This window comes from Lepisosteus oculatus, chromosome 9, assembly GCF_040954835.1.
Source record: "Lepisosteus oculatus isolate fLepOcu1 chromosome 9, fLepOcu1.hap2, whole genome shotgun sequence".
In the NCBI taxonomy this organism is placed as follows: domain Eukaryota; kingdom Metazoa; phylum Chordata; class Actinopteri; order Semionotiformes; family Lepisosteidae; genus Lepisosteus; species Lepisosteus oculatus.
In genome coordinates, this window is record NC_090704.1 from 20,890,064 (window position 1) to 20,913,860 (window position 23,797).

Genomic DNA, 23,797 nt, shown 5'->3' on the forward strand with positions numbered 1-23,797 from the left:
CGAGGCCCCCGTCTCTCTTTCTCATCTCTGTGGTGCAGACACAGAAAAGCTATTCATGTATTTACTGATTTAAAGTGTTTTCTCTCCGATAAGGAGCAGCTCCTAAATGGGGATGCGCCCAGCCATGCCTGTCTGTCTGTGAGATTCTGGAGAACATCTCGACTGCAGTCCTAGATGTGAGAGGTCATTGTTACTCATCTCTAGAAGCGACCAACTGTTGTAACAGAAAGAATAAGGTTCTGGATCCTGAGATGAAGTTAAACAGATGAGTTTATTGCATGCAAGGAACAATAAAGCCTAACTTGTTTCCAACAAAAAACAACAAAACCGAAGTATTGTTCGATGTGCCGGTACAAACATTTAGGTTATATAGTCCTTGCTTGCTGCTTCAGACGTCATTTGGTGTTATGGTAAGGGGAGGTCATGGTATTTGGCCAGTTAAGAGACCCTGGCCAAATGGTCAGTTTAAGATTACGCCCCCAGGGGGTTCCTAGCTCTCATCTGGAATCCTTATCAGTTAACCCCCTTTCCTGCCATAAACCCTTGTTGCTTAGAAGTCTAATTTTCAAGCAGAACTGACTAAAGTTAACACTTTTTACATCTTGTCTCTTACTTCATTCCCCCCTTATAAAATATGGCATACGTCAGGACTGCCTATTTTTACACATACAATGTCAGGGCAGATCTTTTCTTTCTAGATGCACAGGCATGCATTGCCATGACATTGTGCGTTCCACAGTTATAACAAGATGTGATTGATGTTTTTGTACAAGTGATAGTTATAATTATACATATAAAACAATCCTAATCCTACAAATACATAAAGTCCTACTCCAGGACCCAAACGCAGACCTCAGCCATGTGGAGATCTATCGTCAGGATCTTGGCATAGCAATATTGACCCAACTCTGATAATCAGTTTTTGGCTGATACATATGCCAACACCTGGAATGTATTGATACCATATCCCCTGTAATTCTCCTCAGGCCTAACAAGCACACTGTTGGTCTTAGGAAGCATCAGACACAGAAACGGTAACAACATCCTTCTTTCTGTTCACTCAGTCTCTGGTGCAGTGGCTCGGTGAAAGTGCGATGCGCGGATCAAGCAATCTCATCCTGTCACTCAGATGGCACAGTCAGTAGTTATTGGCACTTGATATGGTCCCTCCCAGCAGGATTGCAACGTCTGCCAGGGTATCTCTTCTTCACCTACACCCACTCACCAGGTATCCGGTCATGTCTCCCCTCTACTGGAGGTCCCCAATTGTCCAGCACCTGTTCACGAGCCCTGTGCACCGCTTCAGTTAACAAACCTACAATACTGTAATAGAGAGTTAGTAAATTCAACAGTCCGTTAGCCAAACATGGCCTCCAGGGAGTTTCTTTGGCTCCCCGTGATAATCTCAAATGGGCTCAGTCTCACAGTTCTATTTGCTCCAGCCCGCAAACTGCACAGGACCGCAGGTAGAGCATCTACCCACGGTGTTCCTTCAGTTGATATTTCCTTAGTTGGTCTTTCAGACTGTGGGTGATGGGGGCAATGTGACCCACCTTTTTCCACACTTGCATACAAAGGAATGGTTGATCCATCTGAGGAAACCCCAGTCTCAGCACCTGTAAGAGAGCTTGTTTCAAATTATTACAAGCGGCTTTTGCTGCGGGAACCAAGGCAATCTTGTCCTTGTACTGCACTCCCCCCTTAAGCAGATCTGTTAAGAGTTGTGCTCACCCCGTAAAAACATTGCACCCAGGCCCTGTTAAAATTTCACAATGCTAGACACAAAAGGGCCTTATCATAACTGCTTCTAGTAGACACTCTAAAGCTGAAGCAACTCAGACTTGTGGGATTCCTCATCAGGGGAAGCACTCAGAATACCATCAACATACTGAGTGATCAGTATGAGTGGCAGTTGAAGCCACGTGATACCCTGTTCTGGATAGTCATTCTTTGTAATGCATAATATTCCAACCCAATAGATCTGGGATAAAACCACCTATTAAAATCTGGTACTCGGCAAGTAAAACTTGCTGCCCCAGTACTCCTGTGGCTTCCTACCGTCTCCCCATATACATTACTCTATAGCACACTGTTGAACAGAGGAGTGAAACAAGCATGACAGTAGTGCTCCAGTATCCCCTAACAGAGAAACCAACACTCCATTAACAGTACATTTGTATCCACTGGACTGGGACAGACTTAGGGAGGCTACAAGGGATTTACAGGATCAAATCGTTAGGTAAACAGATCTTCTCACAAGACTGTTTATTCTCCCCAGTCTCGTTTCTAAACCTACAGCGTTTCAGCATGTCTGGTTTTGAGACCTTCGAATAAATCCAAAGTGTTTCCACTATTACAACTAATTGTACATACATACAAAAACTGTTTATCTAACTACTTTTACGTCCACCTGTACTTTACTTATACGTTTCAGACGCTCTTATATTTTCCAATCTCCTTAAGTTGATTTTCGTCAAGTCTCTTTAGTTATGTCTCTAGCCAGTCCCGCTGGCAAAACACACTCGCACCGTCATTTAGTATACCAAAACTCACAGTTACACACATACATGCCGGCACACAAATTCCTAAAACACACATACACATCGAGAATATATTTTGTTCTTTGTACTACAATGTGCTGTATTCTTGTTTTACTTCTTCATGAATCCTTTTAATTCCTGAAGCGCACTCCAGGTTCGATGCATTCCTAATTTCGGGTGCGGTACTTTAGCCCACCGGTCAATATCTTCCGGTTTTGGATTTGATCGTATGGGGGAATCAGGGAAGGTAGGTGCGAGTGCAGACCCCCTCCACGGGGTGCAAGACCGTTAGAGTGACGCTGTCATCAACAGCGCCAGCCCCCGCTACATCAGGCCCTCTCCCACTTCGGGTGAGAATACAGGTCTGCGGGCGCCCTCTGTTTAAGAAGGGAGTTCCTGTTCCGTCTCTATCACACTCGTACCAGGTGACATCCCACTCAGACCCCCGTCTCCATATGGTCACTGTGGGAATTGATCCCAATTATTTTAATTTCCTGCCTGTCTGTTCCCCTATGGGAGAGCAGGATATAACACATTAACTAGTGCAGTGCGACCAGGAACTAATTCTTCTTTTAGTTTCTGATTCTCCTGCACTGCCTCTTTTCGTTTTTTGTTTATAGTCTTTCGAAGCGAGTAAAGTATCTTTTCTTCCGGGTTTTTGTTTTTCCCGTAAACACACTTTTAAGAAGTCACATCCCAATTTCTTTTTTTTTCTCTCATGTATCTGCCACCACAGGTGCCGGCCGTGCACCAGGGTGGGAGCTACATGCTTGTGCTTTTGCCAATCAATACGCATATGCTTTCTTTACAGGCGTCTTCGCCCCAGACTCCCTCTGACAAACTCAGCTTTTCCCATATTTTTCTCCTTCTTTTCTGTCAACTTACACTTTTCCGATATATAAACGGACCCTTCCATCACTTTCTCAAACCATCAGTTAGTACACATTTTCGGTCTCTTTAAGAGTTTACTTTTGTCATGTGTGAGGTAACAGCTCATACAGTAGGAGGGTGCTTTCACTTGAAAAACCTGTGCATTACTGCACTCATTCAGCTAAGGGTGTCTGTTACCTCCAGATCTAAATGCCTCTCAGAGCCTTTAGAGAGGACTTACACCGCACTGTTCACAGGCAAGGAACGATACCTCGAAAACCCCCTTTCTTGATCAGTAATTCACCATCCCCAGAACGCCAGCATCGCTGCTTTTGCCCCAGGGTGGACTGAGCTCAATCAGGGCGATTCTTGGATTTCAGCGTCCTTTAGATCCTGCTACTTAGTGCTTTGCTCTTTTATAATGAGGTGTGTTTATGTATTCACAAACAAGGAAAACACCAAAAACATTTATGTTTTCTCTCCTGTTCCCTTTGAAACAAAAAACCACGCCACGCCAATCCGTGCACGATCAAGGCGTAGCTAATCTCGGGACCCCGGGGGCAATTAAGGCCCACACCAATCCTGGATTATATGGCATTTAATGCACCACTCAGCTTCAGAACCCCGGGCGCAATTAAGGCCCACACCGATCCTGAGCCTCAGAACTCCGGGCGCAATTAAGGCCCACACCAGTCCTGAACTTCGCGGTAGAGGTCCAAAACCCATTCAAAAACTCCACGCTCAATTAAGGCATACAGATGCAGCCATTCAAAGTGCGCGGTACAGACATGTACCGGAGGTAATTGGCTACGGCATCGCGCATCCTGACGCAAGATGACGCAGGGTACCGCGGTACGTGATTGGTTGACTGACAGGGGCACTCGTGGTCCGTTGGTCTGTTGTAGAAAGACTTACAGTACAGTAAACATCTTTACTGTGCCCGTTGTAGATATTGAATTTTACCACTGAAGGGAAATCTTAGTAGCTGAGCATAAAAAGAATAGGAGCATACTGTAACGCGTGTGAAGGCCATAAACGATATTAATTTTGGAACATAAACATACAGTACATACAGTATATGGCTGGTCTTGGTACTTTAAAGTAAAAAATACACACCAGTATTCCATTTCTCCCTAAACATTTTAAGCATCAAAGTCTTTAACTAAAGAGATACCGGAGTCAACAAGCATACTTTTAGAATTTGATTAATAGGGAATATAATTTGGAATCGCGTATCTAAAGAATTTAATAACGATATGATTATAGTCGTGTACTGCGACAGGGCTGTGTAGGGCTGTTTTGCCTCCCTCTTCATGTGACTTCCCTTATAGCCTACTGGTCTACGTGCCCGACTACCAACTCACGGGTGTGTTCAAATCCAGCTGGTGCTGGACTTTTCTTTTAACAAACATTTCTTCGAAAAAATAGAATAGCGATATTATGGACAATCAATTGACTTTTATATTTCAAAATATCACAACATGATCGATTCTAAGTCATTTTTGATAACAATGAATAGTCACCTTCTTCCCTTCTGACAACGGTCCCTGCTTCTGCTTCCTGCTTCTATTGTGTGTGTGTGTATAATAGAGAAATGGAGGCTCAACAGTATGCGTTACAATATAAACATTTATATTGATTTAAATCGTGTTTTGATGTAAATCGCAAACACGTGTTTAATTATGTGTTTTTTAATCATAATCAGGCTAATGCAATATAAATTGATACAGTATCTTTGTCTTCTAAGTATCTTAATAAACTTTCAGCATAGCTTTCTACCCGTTTAGATTTATATTTCTTGGGATTTGGCGTACAGTCTGGGCAGGTATAGATTATACTTTTCTAAAACGTATTTGAAAAATAAAAACGATTACAATCTAATCCTTCCACGTTTGATCCCAAAATCCCAAGAAATATAAATCTAAACAGGTAGAAAGCTATGCTGAAAGTTTACTAAGATACTTAGAAGACAAAGATATCAATTTATTTTAGTCAAAAATTTGTATATCACCTTTAAAAGTGGAATCTCAAAGCAAAGTAAATACCCAACACTGATTGTACCCATCTGTCATGCTAATAAAACACCTTGAATTGAATTGAATTGAGGGAGAGAGGGGGGGAGGGGAAGAGAGATAACCAGGACGCAAAGCAAATAAGATACACTCCACAGGCATTTACAACAGCAACATATGAAACGTTTGGACATATAGTTAAGTTATTACTTGGTTTTCAAAGTGCAATGAAATACAATATTGTTGTTGTTGCTGTTCTTGTTGTTTTTATCCTGTAAAGCGTTTTGAGAAGCCACCTTTAAAGGCGATATATACTGTAAAAGTGCTGATTCTTATGGAATGTGTTCCGCCGGGGATTCAACTTTTTTTTTTTAATCGCGTATCTAAGGAAATCTCAGTATAACTTTGTTCATGAACAAACAGTGGCATGTTACATTATTATTAGCTTTTTTGTTAACAAGGCTCGCCAGCTAATGTGAATCGAAACCTGTCTTTCTAGCTTTTAAAGTCGTGCGATGTGTAAACCACAATTCAAATAGAGAAAAAAGACCTGACTGACAAGATTTAAGATGTGGCTGTCAATGTTGGATTAAAAAAAACACATTGCCCGATGTTTGTTGCATTGCTTGAAAAATAACTTTATTTTGAGAGACTGGATAAGTAATTAAAGTGTTTTTTTTTACTTCCAGAAAAACAACTAATAATTTTACTATATGTGCAAACGTTTTATGATATGTCGCTGTTGTGAATGCCTGTGGAGTGTATCTTATTTGCCTTGCGTCCTGGTTATCTCTCCCCCTCCCCCCCTCTCTCCCTCAATTCTTTAGATACGTGATTCCATATTATATTAGCAGAAAAGCTTAAAACTACCACTTTTTCAAACGCTATTTCACATGCTAGTTAAATACTTCGATGCTTTAAATCGTTAGGGAGAAATGGAATACCGGTGTGTATTTTTCCTTTAAAGTACCGATTCCTGGAATCTGACTGGCTGACACCCTTCTGAAGTGGTTCCATAAAATCTGGTATACAGAAAAGAAAGCGTTGATACATACAAGTATCTTTTAATACAGTCTTTGCTGTGCTCTTGAGGATCCTTGTGATATTTTGAGCTCTAGTTGAATGATAAGTGTCGCATTTTAAATCATTTTCGTAGTTAGAAATTATGAAATGCCCTGTTAAAAGCAAGGGAGTTTTTATGCCCGTTGAAGTAAAACAAAATGCCTGACAAAGTATGGCTTGGACAGATTCCAAGTGCTTGTACAAATGTGCTAAAGAAATGATACTTTGAGTATACAGCTTGTCCAAAGTCATTCATTATTAATACTTATTAATGTTAAGCTCCCCCTGGCGGTTTTAAAAGGTGACGCTGGATAGTTTCCGGCATGACGTCAAATGACGCGATTAACCGCGTGATACTGCGTGATACTGCGTGACACCGCGTGATACCTAGTGATGCCGCAACATGCCCACCGGGGTATGCCGCGAAATACCCCACCCATTTTGAATGGCTGCATCTTTACACCAGTTTCGAACGGCTGTACACAATACCACGAATCACCGCCTGCCAGACCAAAACTCTGGGCTTACAGCAAACTACCCATTACATACACCGGTGTCTTTCCCGGGTCAGAGGAATTCAGGAACTCACGTTTACTTCGTCATCTTGGGCGATTCTCGCAGGTAGCAGAGACTTCCCAATCGGTCAGAGAGAGTCGGGACTTTTTTTTAAAAAAGAGGAGTCCTTACCTCTTAGTAATGTGAGCGCTGACCGTCTCTCCTGCCGATGGGAAGTTCTGTGCCTTCTGGAGCATCCGCCGACTACGCCAAATTTGTTGTAACAGAAAGAATAAGGTTCTGGATCCCGAGATGAAGTAAAACAGATGATTTTATTGCATGCAAGGAACAATAAAGCCGAAGTCTTGTTTCCCGCAAGAACAACAAAACCAAAGTATTGTTCGATGTGCCAGTACAAACATTTAGGTTATATAGTCCTTGCTTGCTGCTTCAGACGTCATTCGATGTTATGGTAAGGGGGGGTCATGGTATTTGGCCAGTTAAGAGACCCTGGCCAAATGGTCAGTTTAAGATTATGCCCCCAGGGGGATCCTAGATCTCATCTGGAATCCTTATCAGTTAACCCCCTTTCCTGCCATAAACCCCTGTTGCTTAGGAGTCTAATTTTCAGGGAGAACTGACTTAAGTTAACCCTTTTTACATCTTGTCTCTTACTTCACAACCAATCAGGAACCTGCAGGGCATAGTAATCTCAAATGCCCGCCTAACTGTCAACCAATCGTCACCCTTCTTGGTTCTGGTATAAAAGACCTTGCAGAGCTCTGAACTTTGCTCCTCCTTGCGCACTCTTTCAGACTTAATCACATGACTGCCAGCACTGTTATCTGAGTATGGAACTTGCAGGCACGAGCCAGAGGATGCCCTTTCATACAGACTGATCTGTTCGAGGTTTTGTCTGCAGCAAGACTTTGTGAATCGCTAGCACCACCCGCCGCATCCGCCTGATAAACAGAAGCATTACGGTCACACCCTTGTCGACAACTGGATATTCTTGTCCAGAAGTAGCTGCTACACTGGAAGCAAACCAAGTTTCTTCCCCCCAGAAGAGCAGTCACCCTCTGTGCATACAGATTTTTTACTAGTCAGCCGGACTACTAGTATGTCTCTGAGAGAGACACTAGTCTGGCCAATTACTGACTGCAGAAATATCTCCTTCTCCCCTTTCGTCTTCCTGCAGCTCCGGCCTGCACCATGACGGGTTGGCCGGGAGCCAGTGGACACAGAGAGGACACCTATGTTTGGCACCAAGCCAGCATTGCGCCAATTGGTGTTTGCGCCAGAGCCTGCCAGCTGGTCTTTGTGTCCGTGCCCTGGAAAATACAAATCCATATCTTGATAAGTAACCCAATATCAGATGCAGTCATTCAAAATGTACAGTGTACGCTGTGGTAAAACACGGTAGGCATGGCACATCACATTGCGTCACAGCGCGTCATGCTGCAGTTATGATAATATTATCTGGAATTACCTTGTAAAACCGCCAGGTGAAGCTAATAAAGCTTAACCTCTCATGTACAGCATTTGAGCTGTTGCCAAAAAACGAATGGTTTCAAATCCCGGTCACTGCTGAAGGAAATTCTTTTTCCAATTAAGAACTTAAGTTATATACCCTTTAGATGTTTAATAATTTTAAACTATGCATTACAGCATATTAATCATTAAACATGAAAAAGTCATTACATTTTATAAAAGATTGCTCAGTTGGACAAAAGTACACAACCTTCTACCTTAATCAGAAATATTTTAATTATGCATAAATATTTTATGCATCAAAGTCTTTATTGAAGATAATACTAATAGTATTAATAAAGAATGACCTTGGACAGGCTGTAAGCTCAAAGTATTACTGTGCTCCAATTTCTTTCTATCCATCTGCATCAGTTTAACTGTTGCAACACGAAAATACTTTATTTTTTCATTGACAAAAAGTAACACACACCACAGCATTTCGTTGATCCAAACACGTATTTGTTTCCAATCATACAAAGTAAGTTTTGAGAATCTCCAATTCACCATGCCTATAATGGTTTCCCGAAGATTGCTCATAAACTATATTAATTTAGGAACATAAACATATTATGTAAACTATATATGGCTGGTATTGGTACTTTAAATACAAAATACACACCAGTATTTCACTTCCTTCCTTCCTTCCTTCCTTCCTTCCAACATTTTAAGCATCAAAGTCTTGCATTCGGTTATATACTGTGGTTATTTTGGAAAAGTTTTTATGTGCTCCTTCTGACTATAATATGTTTATATACTTTGTAAAAAATTATAATGTCTTAACCTTTTCTGCGAATACCTATAGAATTGTGAATCTAGAGAAATTAATAACGATATAATTATATTCATATACTGAAGCTCAAATTATCACAGTAGCACACTTTCTTTGGAAATGTCTGCATCAGTTTAAGTCATTCCCGTGTGTGGCGGAATGGCTTAAGTGTGTGCCTTGCATGCCTGAGGTTGGGGGATCGAACCATGAGATTTCTTTTAACAAATAAACATTTCTTTGAAAAACTAAAACAGCAAATATTATTGACACTATATTGCAAATGTGTATATTTCTGAATATCACCACATGTTCAAAGCTAAGTGATTTATTAATAACAACGAGTAATTTCAAACTGCTACTGTACTGCCACTACTGTCGTTATAACTGATAATAAATATTATTTAGTGTTCACAGTGTTCACATCCTTGTGAAACAATCATGACGTTCTCATCTAATCCAAGGTTTGATGTTTTTTATTTTGAAACTGTGATCTTGACAAATAGGGTAATGTCATCCCCATTAAACAGTGTGCTTATTGCGCAAATCCTGCTAAAATAAAAATTAGACACAAGAAGAGTATTATTTGACAATGTTGTGAGGCTCTGGCAGAATTTCTCTGTAAACTGAAGAGTTATAGAGGAGACACGTTGTGTATCGCCTCTTTTTACACTTGTAAAAAAGAACATTCCTGAACATGGTTTAAATGCTATTGGCTCGTTAACAGCTTCCGCCTATCCCAGTGCATGGTGCCACATTAAATAAAAGCACAAGAAAAAAGATATTCACAACGCAAAGCTGTGTCAATCTTCTGTGTAAAAATTGGTTTGAACATCATGGGTGCTGTTTTTAAAAATCTGCTGAGTAAAGATTAGGAATTTTCCTGCCATCAGCAGTATTGTATATATGGTTGACCCTTACCTGAATGAAAACAGGACATAAAGAAAGGGTTTCAGAAATCAAACAAACCTTTATTCCCATGCTTAAAGTCTGGGAAATTGGAGACTGAACTGTTCTGCTTCCTATGGTCATATACTGGTTTTTAAAATGTGACATCTCTGGAGTGCCGAATACATTCTAACAATGTGAGCTCATTTGCAAGGCTATTAAAAAAGGTTGATAGAGTTAACAGTCCAGGAGTGGCGAGTTTTGACTGTCTCCTGCCAGTCTTGGGCAAAAGGAACCTGTCTTTCATTGGAAGACAATGAACCTATTCTACTCGTACATGAGAATATAATATAAATACACCAAGGGATTTGGTTGAGTTTCCATTACAAAAAATCCCCACCCGCTGTGATTCGGGCACAGAACGGTTAAAAAGAGGTCAGACAGGCAGAGGGAAGGGGGAGGGGTGAAACTGTTACCTGTCCTGGATAAAGCAGTTAGAAAATACAGATACAGCCATTCAAAACAAGCGGGGCATGCTGCAGTTTAACACAGTGGGCGTGTCGCAGTATATCGCATCATACCGTATGCAAATTAGATTATGTTAATAGTATCCGGAATCACTTTGTAAAACCGCCAGGTGGAGCTAATAAAGGTTAACCTCTCCTGTACAGCATTTGAGCTCTCACCAGAAAACGTTGGTTTCGAATCCCAATCACTGCTGAGGGACAATCTTTATTCAATTAAGAATTTAAGTTGTATACTCTTTCAAATTTAATCGATGTATTACAGCATGTTAATCATTAAACATTAAAAAGGCGGTATATTTTATAAAAGCAACATTGTTCTGTTGGACAAAAGTACAAAACCTACCACCTTTATCATAAATATTTTAATTATGCAGGAATATTTTATGCATCAAAGTCTTTACCGAAGATATTACTAATAGTATTAATAATGAATGACCTTGAACAAGCTGTAAGCTCAAAGTATTACCCTGGTCCACATTCTTTGTAACCGTCTTTGTAAACGAAGAGTTAATGTTTTCATTGACAAAAAGTAACACCACAGCATTTAGTTGATCCGATCACGCATTCGTTTCCAATCATACAAAGTAATTCTTGAGAATCTCCCCTTTTTATAAAATGACATGGTTGAAAACTGTTCCAGAGCCACTGTTGTTTCATCAGTGAAAAGTACATCATGTACATTTTTTCTCCCTGGCGGATAATGGCTTCCATAAGAATCAGTATGGCTCAGAGATTAAATAAAACTTCACTCGCACCAAACAAATGTATATTTCTAAATATCACAACATGATCGAATTTAAGTCATTTTAATAACAATGAATAGTCACCTATGCGTTACAATATAAACATGTATATTGATTTAAATCACGTTTAAATCGCCTTTATTTAAAACCCATAAATAAAGCTGATTGTGTTTAGACTTTTAATTATTTAAAACTGTTTTACAGCAGCACAATGCACAATGCAACGTAAATCGCTATCTTTGTCTTCTGTGTAATAATGTTCACCTCTCTGTCCAGCAAATTAACAATAGTAATAATAATAAACTTTATTGTATATGTCGCCTTTAAAGGTGGCTCCTCACAGTGCTTTACAGGTTAAAAACAATAACAACAATACTGTTAGACTGGGCAAACATTTTTTTTTTAAAGAAATACAAAATGAGATAGAATGATATGTTCCGGCTTAGACATTAACGAAGAGCATAACACGTGTACTGTATACACTGCAAGTACAACCCCCCTCTCTGCGGGAGTACTGGCTGTGACGAATTAAACCGGTTTCACAGGTATTTTCAAAGTAGAAGGGGGCGAGATTTCCAGCGAAAGACACCTCCCCCCCTCAAAAACTCAGTAAGTACAGTACTTACTAGTTAAGAAAGCTAGGCTCCTCAATGAAATCGCTTTAACATGCTAATGCGTTGGTGTAACAGTCCAGGCGTGGCAAGCTTCTAATGTCTAAATAAAAAGAAAAGGCATTTTCAGAGAGCAATTACGCTGTGTTTAATTGCATCTTTTAATTGTGGCAAGCTTCTAATGTCAACTTGACTCGATTGGAAGACAATGAACATATTCTAGCCCTAAATGAATTAATAGCAAACATAGTTTACATAAAATACATTTTTCCAAGAAAGTTTATAATAATACGATCTATACAGATGCAGCCATTCAAAATGAGCGGTAAAAACCCGCGGTGCAGTAACCAACCCGCAGGGCACCGTAGGGCATCGCAGGGCAAGTGATTGGCTGGCCAAAATGACAGACAAAGGGCACTCATGGTGCAATGGTTGGTAGTGAAAAGATTTAATCATTTAATGTCTTTACTGTGTACATTTCAATCCACTTAGTTTTTAATATTTATATGGAATTTTACCACTAAAGGGAAATTTTAGTAGCTGAGCATAAAAAGAAGAGGAGTATAACGCATCTGAAGGTCATAAACGATATTAATTTTGGAACATAAACATACAGTATATAGCTGGTCTTGGTACTTTAAAGAAAAAAATACACACCAGTATTGCATTTCTCCCTAAACATTTTAAGCTTCGAAGTCTTTAACTAACGTGATACCGGAGTCAACAAGCATATTTTTAGAATTTGATTAAAAGGGAATATAATATGGAATCGCGTATCTAAAGAATTTAATAACGGTATGATTATATCCGTGTACTGCGACAGGGCTGTGTAGGGCTGTTTCGCCTGCCTGTTCATGTGAGCTGTCATGTAGCCTACTGGTCTAGGTGCATGACTACCAACTGGCAGGTTGTGTGTTCGAATCCAGCTGGTGCTGGACTTTTCTTTTAACAAACATTTCTTCGAAAAAATAGAATAGCGATATTATGGATAATCAATTGACTTTTATATTTCAAAATATCGCAACATGATCGATATTTGCGATATTTTGAACATATCTTCCCTTCTGACAGCGGTTCCTGCTTCTATTGTGTGTGTGTGTGTGTGTGTGCAACAGAGTAAATTTTTATAGAGAAATGGAGGCTGGACAGTATGCGTTACAATATAAACATTTATATTGATTTAAATCGTGTTCTGATTTAAATCGCAAACGCGTGTTTAATTATGTGTTTTTTAATCATAATCAGGCTAATGCATTTCTACATTTTCTGTATGAACCGGCTTAGAGGTTCATACAGAAAGACAGCTTGTGTTTAAATTGAGTGTAAGGTAATTTATGCTTCTAAAGTCATGGTCAGCATTTATTATTGTACTGTGCTGTAAACTTTTTCTGTGCCTAGTCACATTATTATATAGCGTTTTCATTGCGTTATTAAATCCGGTGGCGCTGTGTGTTAGTTTCCTGACTCCCATGTCACATGGTCTGTGATTGAATCCAATGGAACTATGACTTTATTTTTTAACAATCATTTCTTTGAAAAAATGAAACGTTTCCCTTGGTCAGAGATTAAATAAAACCTCACTCGCACCAAACAAATTTATATTTCTAAATATCACAAAATATGTTCATTGTCTTCCAATCGAGTCAAGTTGACATTGGAAGCCTGCCACACCCGGACTGTTAAACCAACGCATTAGCACGTCAAAGCCCATTGAGGGTATTGAGCCAGTATTGGCTTTAGTATTCCCCCCCTCTCCCCTCAATTAAATTCAATTCAAGGTGTTTTATTTGCATGACAGATGGGTACAAGCAGTGTTGGGTATGTATATTGTAACGCTTACAGCAGACAGGCACTGTGTAAGAGCCGACGCACCAGAGCAGCGCACCGAGGGAGCGTCTGCATTTCTAACTTAGTTTTTAAAATTAGTCAAGCAATATGAAGCATCTACATTTACTTTTAAGTCCCTTAAATACATTTAGCACAGCTTTCTCACCACTTAAGATTGCTTTTGATACCATCCTTACACAAAGCAGAAGGGAGATCTTAGTGCCTGAGCATAAAAAGAATAGGAGCATACTGCAACGCGTGTGAAGTCCATAAACGATATTAATTTTGGAACTTAAACATACAGTATATGGCTGGTCTCGGTACTTTAAAGACAACATACACACCAGTATTCCATTTCTCCCTAAACATTTTAAGCATCAAAGTCTTTAACTAACGCGATACCGGAGTCAACAAGCATACTTTTAGAATTTGATTAAAAGGGAATATAATATGGAATCGCGTATCTCAAGAAATTAATAACGATAAAATTATATTCATGTTGCAAAAGAACTGCAATGGACATAAAAACTCCCTTGCTTTTAACAGAGCGTTCCATAATTTCTAACTACGAAAATGCCAGGTGAAAGGATTTGTAAACATATTTTGTTAAAGCAAGTCAGTTTTTTCCGCAACACATAAAAGACATTTTCCCAAGAAAGTTTAGCCTTTGTCACTAATGAAACCACTAAATAAAGACATAAATATAGAAATCTTAAGATTTGTTTTATTTAATGTTGGTAGCAGGATGAACTGTCAGAGTGTATATTTTGTCGCAGAGTTGCTGCAAGATGTTAACAGTAAAAAAGGTATTTAGAAATGAGTTATTTCAAGATGAAAATGTTCAGAATAATTGCAAATCTAGCAGGATAGAGAAAGCACAGAAAACTGGCAGTTAGATTGATCAGATTAGTATGATAAGTCATTTAGCAAAGGGAATGAGAAGAGTGACAAACTAGTATACTTTAGATCTTTTTTTCTGAACCAGGGAAAATCTGATCATGTTTCCCTATAACAATAATAAAAAACTTTATTTGATATATCGCCATTAAAGGTGGCATCTCAAAGCAATACAGTAGAGGTAAAAACAGATAAAAGGACCACAGATTACAAAGTAAATGCATATAAGAAAGACAAGCAGTTAGAGGTGCTACCAAAATTAGAAAATGAAGCAGATACAGACAGTAAGTCTTCTGAAAAGAAAGGTTCTGAGGTTAGATTTAAACTGGCCCTGGTGTGTGTGTGTTTGTGTCTGTCTGTCCTGTGATGGACTGGCGCTATGTCCAGGGTGTATTCTGCCTTGTGTCCGTCGCTTACTGGGATAGGCTCCAAATCCTCTGTACTGGATAAAGAGATTAGAAATGGATGGAAGTAAAGGCACTGTGTGGATGGAACTATACACAGTGTTAGAAACCCACTATGAATTGGCAGCATCTCACTGAGAATAAAACATTTTATAGTGCTGGCTTAAGGAAACAGCCTTTCCACCTCTCTTGCACATCAGTATCCATACCTAGTTATTTAAACAAATTGCCTCTAATTATAAACATCTTAATATGCTGGCTCTGTGGATCCGCATCAGCTATGTTTGCCCATTCCTTCAATTCATGTGCATCCAACACACAGTTCAACGCTAGCAACTACACAAAATCTAAAATATGAGCTCTACTTGCCACTTACAATACCAACAGTACCAGCTAACTTTAGTAGTGACATTTTCATGGATCTTTTTAACAATAAAATTTCAGACACAATTAAACAGGCCTCAAAAAAGTCTGGTACAAACATTTTCAGCATGGAATAAACCGTTACTTTAATGGTATAAACCTTAAATGGATTCATATTCTCAATAAGATTTGGTGCTCAGTAACATGACTTAGAAAATGACAGAAGACATACGTATCATGCTTATCCTTCTATTTTTCATAATCATAACCTTAAGGCAGTTACATTTTCTCTGTTCTGACCTGGAGTTACAGAGAAATTTAAATTCTAATAAGAGATTTGTAATGAGGAAAGTCATACCAATCACTCATACAGTACCAGGATTTGCAATTACAATACAAATACTTTCTTTCTGTATGTGTTTATTTTGCAGTTTGAGTCTATGGCATTACTTTGGGGGTCTATACTCCAAGGCATGACTTTTTTTATGTATAAACATCAGTATTTACTGCTATTAATTACTGTACGATTTATAGTTGAAATCTGAGCCTAGATATAAAGTTAGATATAAAGTTAAAATCTCGACAAAGCAATGTAGGAAATACAGAGAAAATAAATCCTTTCTGACATCTAAAATCAGTTTCGATCAAGGTCTCTAAAACAAACAAGAAAAAGAGGATTTTCGGAGGGCAATTATGCTGTGTTTATATAGAATAAGTGATTTATGAGCAATCTAATTTCTTGTTCGTTTAAAACAGTGAAATGTCAGCTGCAAAAGATCGTACCAGAAACAGCACTCTCTCTGCCTGTCATAGACGTTCAGGAAAGGCTGAATGAAGTCATGTCAAGTACAATAATTCGGTGATCAATAATAACAGTTGTAGGACAGTATATAAGGAGGATAAGGATTTTGAAGTTGACTCGAATAGGTATCCAGTGCAAGGACTTGAAAACAGGTGTAATGCATCCCTGATAGGATTCTTGTTGTCATATTCTGAACATATTGAAGATTGCTCAGTGTGGATTTAATTTCCCCAGTGAACAGGATGTGCATTTATTAATTCTAGAAAAAAAGCCTTTCTTGATTTCTCTAGTTCTTAGTTTCTCTAGTTCCCTTTAAAATAAACTATTATTCCACAATGCAGAGTATTACATGGCCAGTATTTACACATGATATTTGTGATTTAAAGAAATTAACAAAAGCAGCTTTTGGAGATTTAAGTGTTGGCTGAGTTATTGCAGGATAAAAGACTAGAGATGTTGGCAAGAAGAAGATAATTTGGGGAAAGCTGAGGAATACACTTATAATAAGAACACTTCCTAATGGGGTTAGGCATACTTTTGATGAAGATGATGAAGTTAACAGACTATATGTTTACATAGATATTGAAATAAGGATTGTATTTTAGATTACAGATGCAGCCATTCAAAGTGAGCGGTACAGACACGTACCGCAGGTAAGATGACACGCGATACCACGGTGCGTGATTGGTTGACCGACAGGGGCACTCGTGGTCCGTTGGTCTGTCGTAGAAAGACTTACTGTAAACGTCTTTACTGTGCCCGTTGTAGATATTGAATTTTACCACTGAAGGGAAATCTTAGTAGCTGAGCATGAAAAGAATAGGAGCATACTGTAACGCGTGTGAAGGCCATAAACGATATTAATTTTGGAACGTAAACATACAGTATATGGCTGGTCTTGGTACTTTAAAGAAAAAAATACACACCAGTATTCCATTTCTCCCTAAATATTTTAAGCATCGAAGTCTTTAACTAACGTGATACCGGAGTCAACAAGCATACTTTTAGAATTTGATTAATAGGGAATATAATATGGAATCGCGTATCTCAAGAAATTAATAACGGTATGATTATATCCGTGTACTGCGACAGGGCTGTGTAAGGCTGTTTCGCCTGCCTGATCATGCGAGCTCTCTTGTAGCCTACTGGTCTAGGTGCATGACTACCAACTGGCAGGTTGTGTGTTCGAATCCAGCTGGTGCTGGACTTTTCATTTTTATTTATTTATTTTTTAATCGCGTAACATAAACATATTACCGTATGCAAACTGTACTGTATACAGTATGTATATGTATATTTAATGTCTTAACTGTGCCCGTTTAATTGAATTAAAAAAAAATATTTAACACGAACATTAAGCTGTTTACATCTTCCGCCTGAGAACAGTCACCCGTTGCTACCCAACGCAGAATGGTGATTGGCTGACACCATCTGACACCCCTCTGATTGGAGAAAAAAGACGTGCTGGTTTGCTATACCAGGAAGAGGATTTCTTTCTATTCAAAACGTGTATTTTAAAAGTTTAAGAAGTAAAAACCTTACAGCGTACACAGATTTCTAAACTCATCAGGATCGTTATCTTTGTGTTATGCATAATAATGTTCACCGCTCTGTTCAGCAAATTAATAATAAACTTTATTTTATATAGCTTTTTAAACGAATAAGTAATTAGATTGCTCATAAACCTAATCACTTGCTTTTTCTTTTTATTTAGGCTCAGATTTCAACTATAGATCGTGTTATTAATAACCATAATAACAACCAACCAACAAAAACAACCATATAAACATAATACCAACCAAAAACATAGATAACAACCACAATACAAAATCAAATAATCAAACCATTTTACACTCGCAAAGTCCTCCAATTATCATAACCTGTTTATCATAAACAAAATCCACCTCAATTTTCAACATAAAGCATTACACAAAATCAATACCTCAACACTCCATACTCAACAACGATAATTCACAAACAGCCAGAACATGTAACTACACATTCCCAAACATACCTACTTTCCATAGCCCCGCCCCTTATGCAAAACCAACATCCCTCCCCTGTTCTCTCTCTCCCCTGGCGGTTGTAATTGTTTTTATTTTCAAATAAATTTTAGCAAAGTCATGTATTTTAAAAATCTTAAGATTTTTATATATATGTCTTTATTTAGTGGTTTCATTAGTGACAAAGGCTAAACTTTCTTGGAAAAATGTCTTTTACGTAAACCATGTTTGCTATTAATTCATTCAGGGCTAAAATATGTTCATTGTCTTCTAATGAAAGAAGGGTTCCTTTCGCCGTAGTCGGGAGCCTAGCCTTTAACTAGTAAGTACTGTATTTACTGGGTTTTTGAGGGGGGGGGGGGGTGTCTTTCGCTGGAAATCTCGCCTCCTACTTTGAAAATACCCGTGAAACCGGTTCAATTCGTCACAGCCAGCACTCCTGCAGAGAGTTGGGTTGTACTTGCAGTGTATACAGTACACGCGTTATGCTCTGTGAATGTCGTTAATGTCTGTGAAGTTTTATTTAATCTCTGAGCCATACTGATTCTTCTGGAAGCCAGTTTCCGCCAGGGAGTAAAAAAAAAAACACACTATGGTATTCTCTCCAATGCAGTGCAGTTAAAAACATACCTCTGATGCTGCTCCTAAACGAATATCGTTTATGACCATCAGAAGCTTTATGCTCCTTTTCTTTTTTCCAGTGGATTGAACAGGGAGAGGCATTTCATGATGTACTTTTCACTGATGAAACAACAGTGGCTCTGGAACAGTTTTCAACCCAGTCGTTTTATAAAAAGGGGAGATATGTACACGTTACTGAAGCTAAAAGTTTAGCCTTTGTCACTAATGTAAACACTAAATAAAGACATATAGAAATCCCTATGTTACAGACTGTATATGGCTGGTATTGGTAGTTTAAAGAAAAAATACACACCAGTATTCCACTTTCTCCCGAAACATTTTTAGGATCAGATTCTTACATGTGGTTATTTCGAAAACGTTTGTACGTGCTCCTTCTTACCATGTTACTGTTTACCGTTACTGACCATATTAAGTTTAAGTGCCTGTGGTTAATAATATGGTTAATAATAGTAAACTGTAACATGCTGTAACAAGATCGGTTAAACTCCGAAGAAAATCCTTTCAGAGAAAATGTTTCAGGTGTGAAGAACAAACCTGTTCCCACACACCCTGCCCCCACTACCATTAGAATATACACAAACATTTTAGCGTTTCATTCTGAGCAGAAGACCCTCACACCTGAAGAGTGCTGGCTGTGACGAATTAAAACGGTTTTACAGGTTTCAATCACAGATTGGGACTCAGTAAAGTAACACACAGCGCCACTGGATTTGATAATACTGTACCTAACCAAAATCCGCAATATGGAAACAGAACCTGTGTAATTGTTGATAGACGATGTACTCGTAACATTTTTTCAAGACGAACTACAACATTTAAAAAATGACTTGTATGTACTTGATATCTCTAATCAATCCACGGGTTCCAGCACAAAACGAAACTAAAACGCATACCGTTTAGCGCTTCTTATTAGTTGCTCAAAAGTAATTTGACCGTATGAAATGCATAATATAAACCTAGAAACATATACGTGAGCAGTACTTAAGCACTGTAGTATCGGTGTTAAGACATACCTCTCAAATACTGTAAATCAAGTTAAAAATATCTCAAGACCGATTCTGGTCGTAATGAAACCATGTTTCGTGTATGTTTTCTTTTTCATCTTGAAATAACTCATTTCTAAATACCTTTTTCACTGTTAACATCTTGTAGCAACTTTGCGACAAAATATACACTCTGACAGTTCATCCTGCTACCAACATTAAATAAAACAAATCTTAAGATTTCTATATTTATGTCTTTATTTAGTGGTTTCATTCGAAGCTTACAATGTTTAGGGAGAAATGGAATACTGGTGTGTATTTTTTTCTTTAAAGTACCAAGACCAGCCATATACTGTATGTTTATGTTAAGATTTCCCTTCAGTGGTAAAATTAGATACGAATATTCAATACTTAAACGGGCACAGTTAAGACATTAAATATACATATACATATTGTATACAGTACAGTTTGCATATGGTAATATGTTTATGTTCCTAAATCAATCTCTTTTATGAGCATGTGAAAGGCATGGTGAATCGATTCTCAAAAATAACTGTACTTTGCATTATTGGAAACAAATGCGTGATTGCGAAATGCTGTGGTGTTACTTTTACAAAGATGGTCAATGAAAAAAAGAATGTTGACCAGGGCAATACTTTGAGTTTACACTTACAGCTTGTCCAAGGTCATTCATTATTAATACTATTAGTAATATCTTCGTTAAAGACTGATGGCCACAGCTCAAACATGAGAGGTTGAGCATTATTAGCTCCACCTTGCGGAAATTCCGGATACTATTATTTTGCTTGTCATATTATAGGAGAATTTACGGTAATTAGCGGTATTTACCGGTAGCTTGCGGTAGACTGCGTACAGCGTACTGCAAAATAATGGGGTATCGCCCGCGCATTTTGAATGGCTGCATCTGTAGTTGAAATCTGAGCTTAAATAAGAAGAAAAAGCATTTTCAGAGAGCAATTACGCTGTGTTTATGTAGAATAAGTGATTAGGTTTATGAGCAATCTAATTACTTATTAGTTTAAAACGCTATATAAAATAAAGTTTATTATTAATTTGCTGGACAGAGTGGTGAACATTATTATGCATAAGACAAAGATAACGATTCCTGATCAGTTTAGAAATCTGTGTACGCTGTAAGGTTTTTACTTCTTAATTAAACTTTTAAAATAAATGTTTCGAATAGAAAGAAATCCTCTTCCTGGTACAGTATGTATAGCAAACCAGCACGTCTTTTTTCTCCAATCAGAGGGGTGTCAGATGGTGTCAGCCAATCACCATTCTGAAGCCTTACCATAATCTCTGGTATGGGGAGACCCCAGAATTCTGTCCGATTGTTTATGTAAATAGATGATAGATACTTTTATTGATCCCGTGAGGGAAATAAAGTAAATCATTTTCATTTTAGGAAATTATTAAATGCTCGGTTAAAAGCAAAGGAGATTGTCTGTTATAGTGGACATAAAAACAAGAGTTCGCTGGCATTATATCCTAGAAGACACAGACCGGTACCAGACCAGGAGAATGCCCGCAGTGTAAAAGAAAATGCCTGATAAACTAGGGGTTGGACAGTTTCCAAGTGCTTGTACAATCGATGGAAATGTTCAAATAAATGTGCAAAAGAAATAAACAAAATAATCATTTATTTCTTTATCATATTGGCTAGCTAATGTCCTCTCTTTGCTAGTTAGTGGCTGTGTTTCTGCGTTGGGTTGCAACGGGTGACTGTTCTCAGGCGGAAGATGTAAACAGCTTAATTTTCGTGTTAAATAATTTTTTTTAAATAAAATTCATTCTTTACAGCAATCGCATATTTGGGAACCGTTTCATAAAACTTTCATGCTTAAAATGTTTAGGGAGAGATGGAAGACTGGTGTGTATTTTTTCTTTAAACTACCAAGACCAGCCATACACAGTACAGTTTACGTACATACAGTAATGTTTATGTTCCTAAATTAATATAGTTTATGACCTTCAGATGCTTTATGCTCCTATTCTTTTTATGCTCAGCTACTAAAATTTCCCTTTAGTGGTAAAATTCCATATAAATATTCAAAACTAAGTGGATTAAAATGTGCACAGTAAAGATATTAAATAATTAAATCTTTTCACTACCAACCAATGCACCACGAGTGCCCCTGTCGGTCATTTTGGCCAGCCAATCACTTACCGTGGTGCCCTGCGGTGGCTTGTGGGTAGTTTACCGTACCGTGGGTTTGTACCGTGCATTTTGAATGGCTGCATCTGTAGGTGAAAATTGTTCCAATTAATGCAATACAGAAGACATTATTCATTTAATGACATTGGATGGTCTGTAAACTGAAAATTTATAGAGGAGACACATTATGTATTATCTCTTTTTACACTTGGAAGGACATCCCAATGTTAATGCAACACTGAAGATATTTTTAATAACCTTTTAAATCTGAAGCTGTTAACTCTACTTCACACCTGCATGTCAAGATCATGGTTTGAAAATAAAATACATCAAACATTAGATTGGATGAGAATGTCATGATTGTTTAGCAAGGATGTGAAACGTGACAATTTGTTACAGTTACCATCAGGAGTAAAATGCCAATTTCGCAGTGCATTCTGGGGAATGTTGTTTTGACAAGAAACCTCCATCTTGCCTCCATCTATCACTGTCTCAGTTCACCATGCGTGAATGAGTCAAATTAGAAATAAAATGTGTTTACAAAGATGAATATAGTAATACAACCAGCTATATAAATACATATAAATCCTTAAATTAATATAATTATTAATTTCTTTAGATACATGATTTCATGATTTCCTAATAATTAAATTCTGTAAAGTATGAGTTTCTTTTACTGCGATAATGAATGCAAGTATTCATGGAAAATGGTAATCACTTAACTCACTTAACTTATATTTATAAATACAAACAAATTCAATATAGTATCCAGAATATTTTTTATCAGTAATAATGAGAGTAGTGGCAGTTTGAAATTATTCATTAAAAATAAATTACTTAGCCTCGAACATGTTGTGATATTTAGAAATATAAAAAAATGTCAATATAGTGTCCATAATATTTGCTATTTTAGTTTTTCAAAGAAATGTTTATTTGTTAAAAGAAAAATCTTAGCAAAAGCTGGGCTTGAACCACCAACCTCAGGCATATACAGCTCACACTTAAGCCATCACACCACAGACATTATAACATAGACAGGTGTGAAACTGAACCAGACATTTCCAAAGTGTACTACTGTGATAATTTGCGCTATAGTATATGAATATAATTATATCATTATTAATTAATTTAGATTCGCGATTCCATATTATATTCCCTATTAATCAAATTCTAAAAGTATGCTTTTGTTTACTGCTATAACAAGCGTATTTTAGAAAAGATTAAAACAGTATAACTTTTTAAAAACTATATTAACTTAAAATAGTCATAAGGAGCATGTAAAAATGCTTTCAAAATAACCACATGTAAGACTTTGATGCTTAAAACAATTAATAAGAAAGTGGAATACTAGTGTGTATTTTTTATTTAAGCTAATAATACCAGCCATATAAAGTTTACATAATATGTTTATGTTCATAAAATTAATATCGTTTATGACCTTCAGACGCATTATGCTCCTCTTCTTTTTATGCTCAGGTACTAAAATGTCCCTTTAGTTGTAAAATTCCATATAAATATTCAATACTAAGTGGATTAAAACATGCACAGTAAAGAGATTAAATAATTTCACTAACAACCAACGCACCATGAGTGCCCCTGTCGGTCACTTTGGCCAGCCAAATCATGGTACAATGCAGTGAATTGAGGGTAATTTTG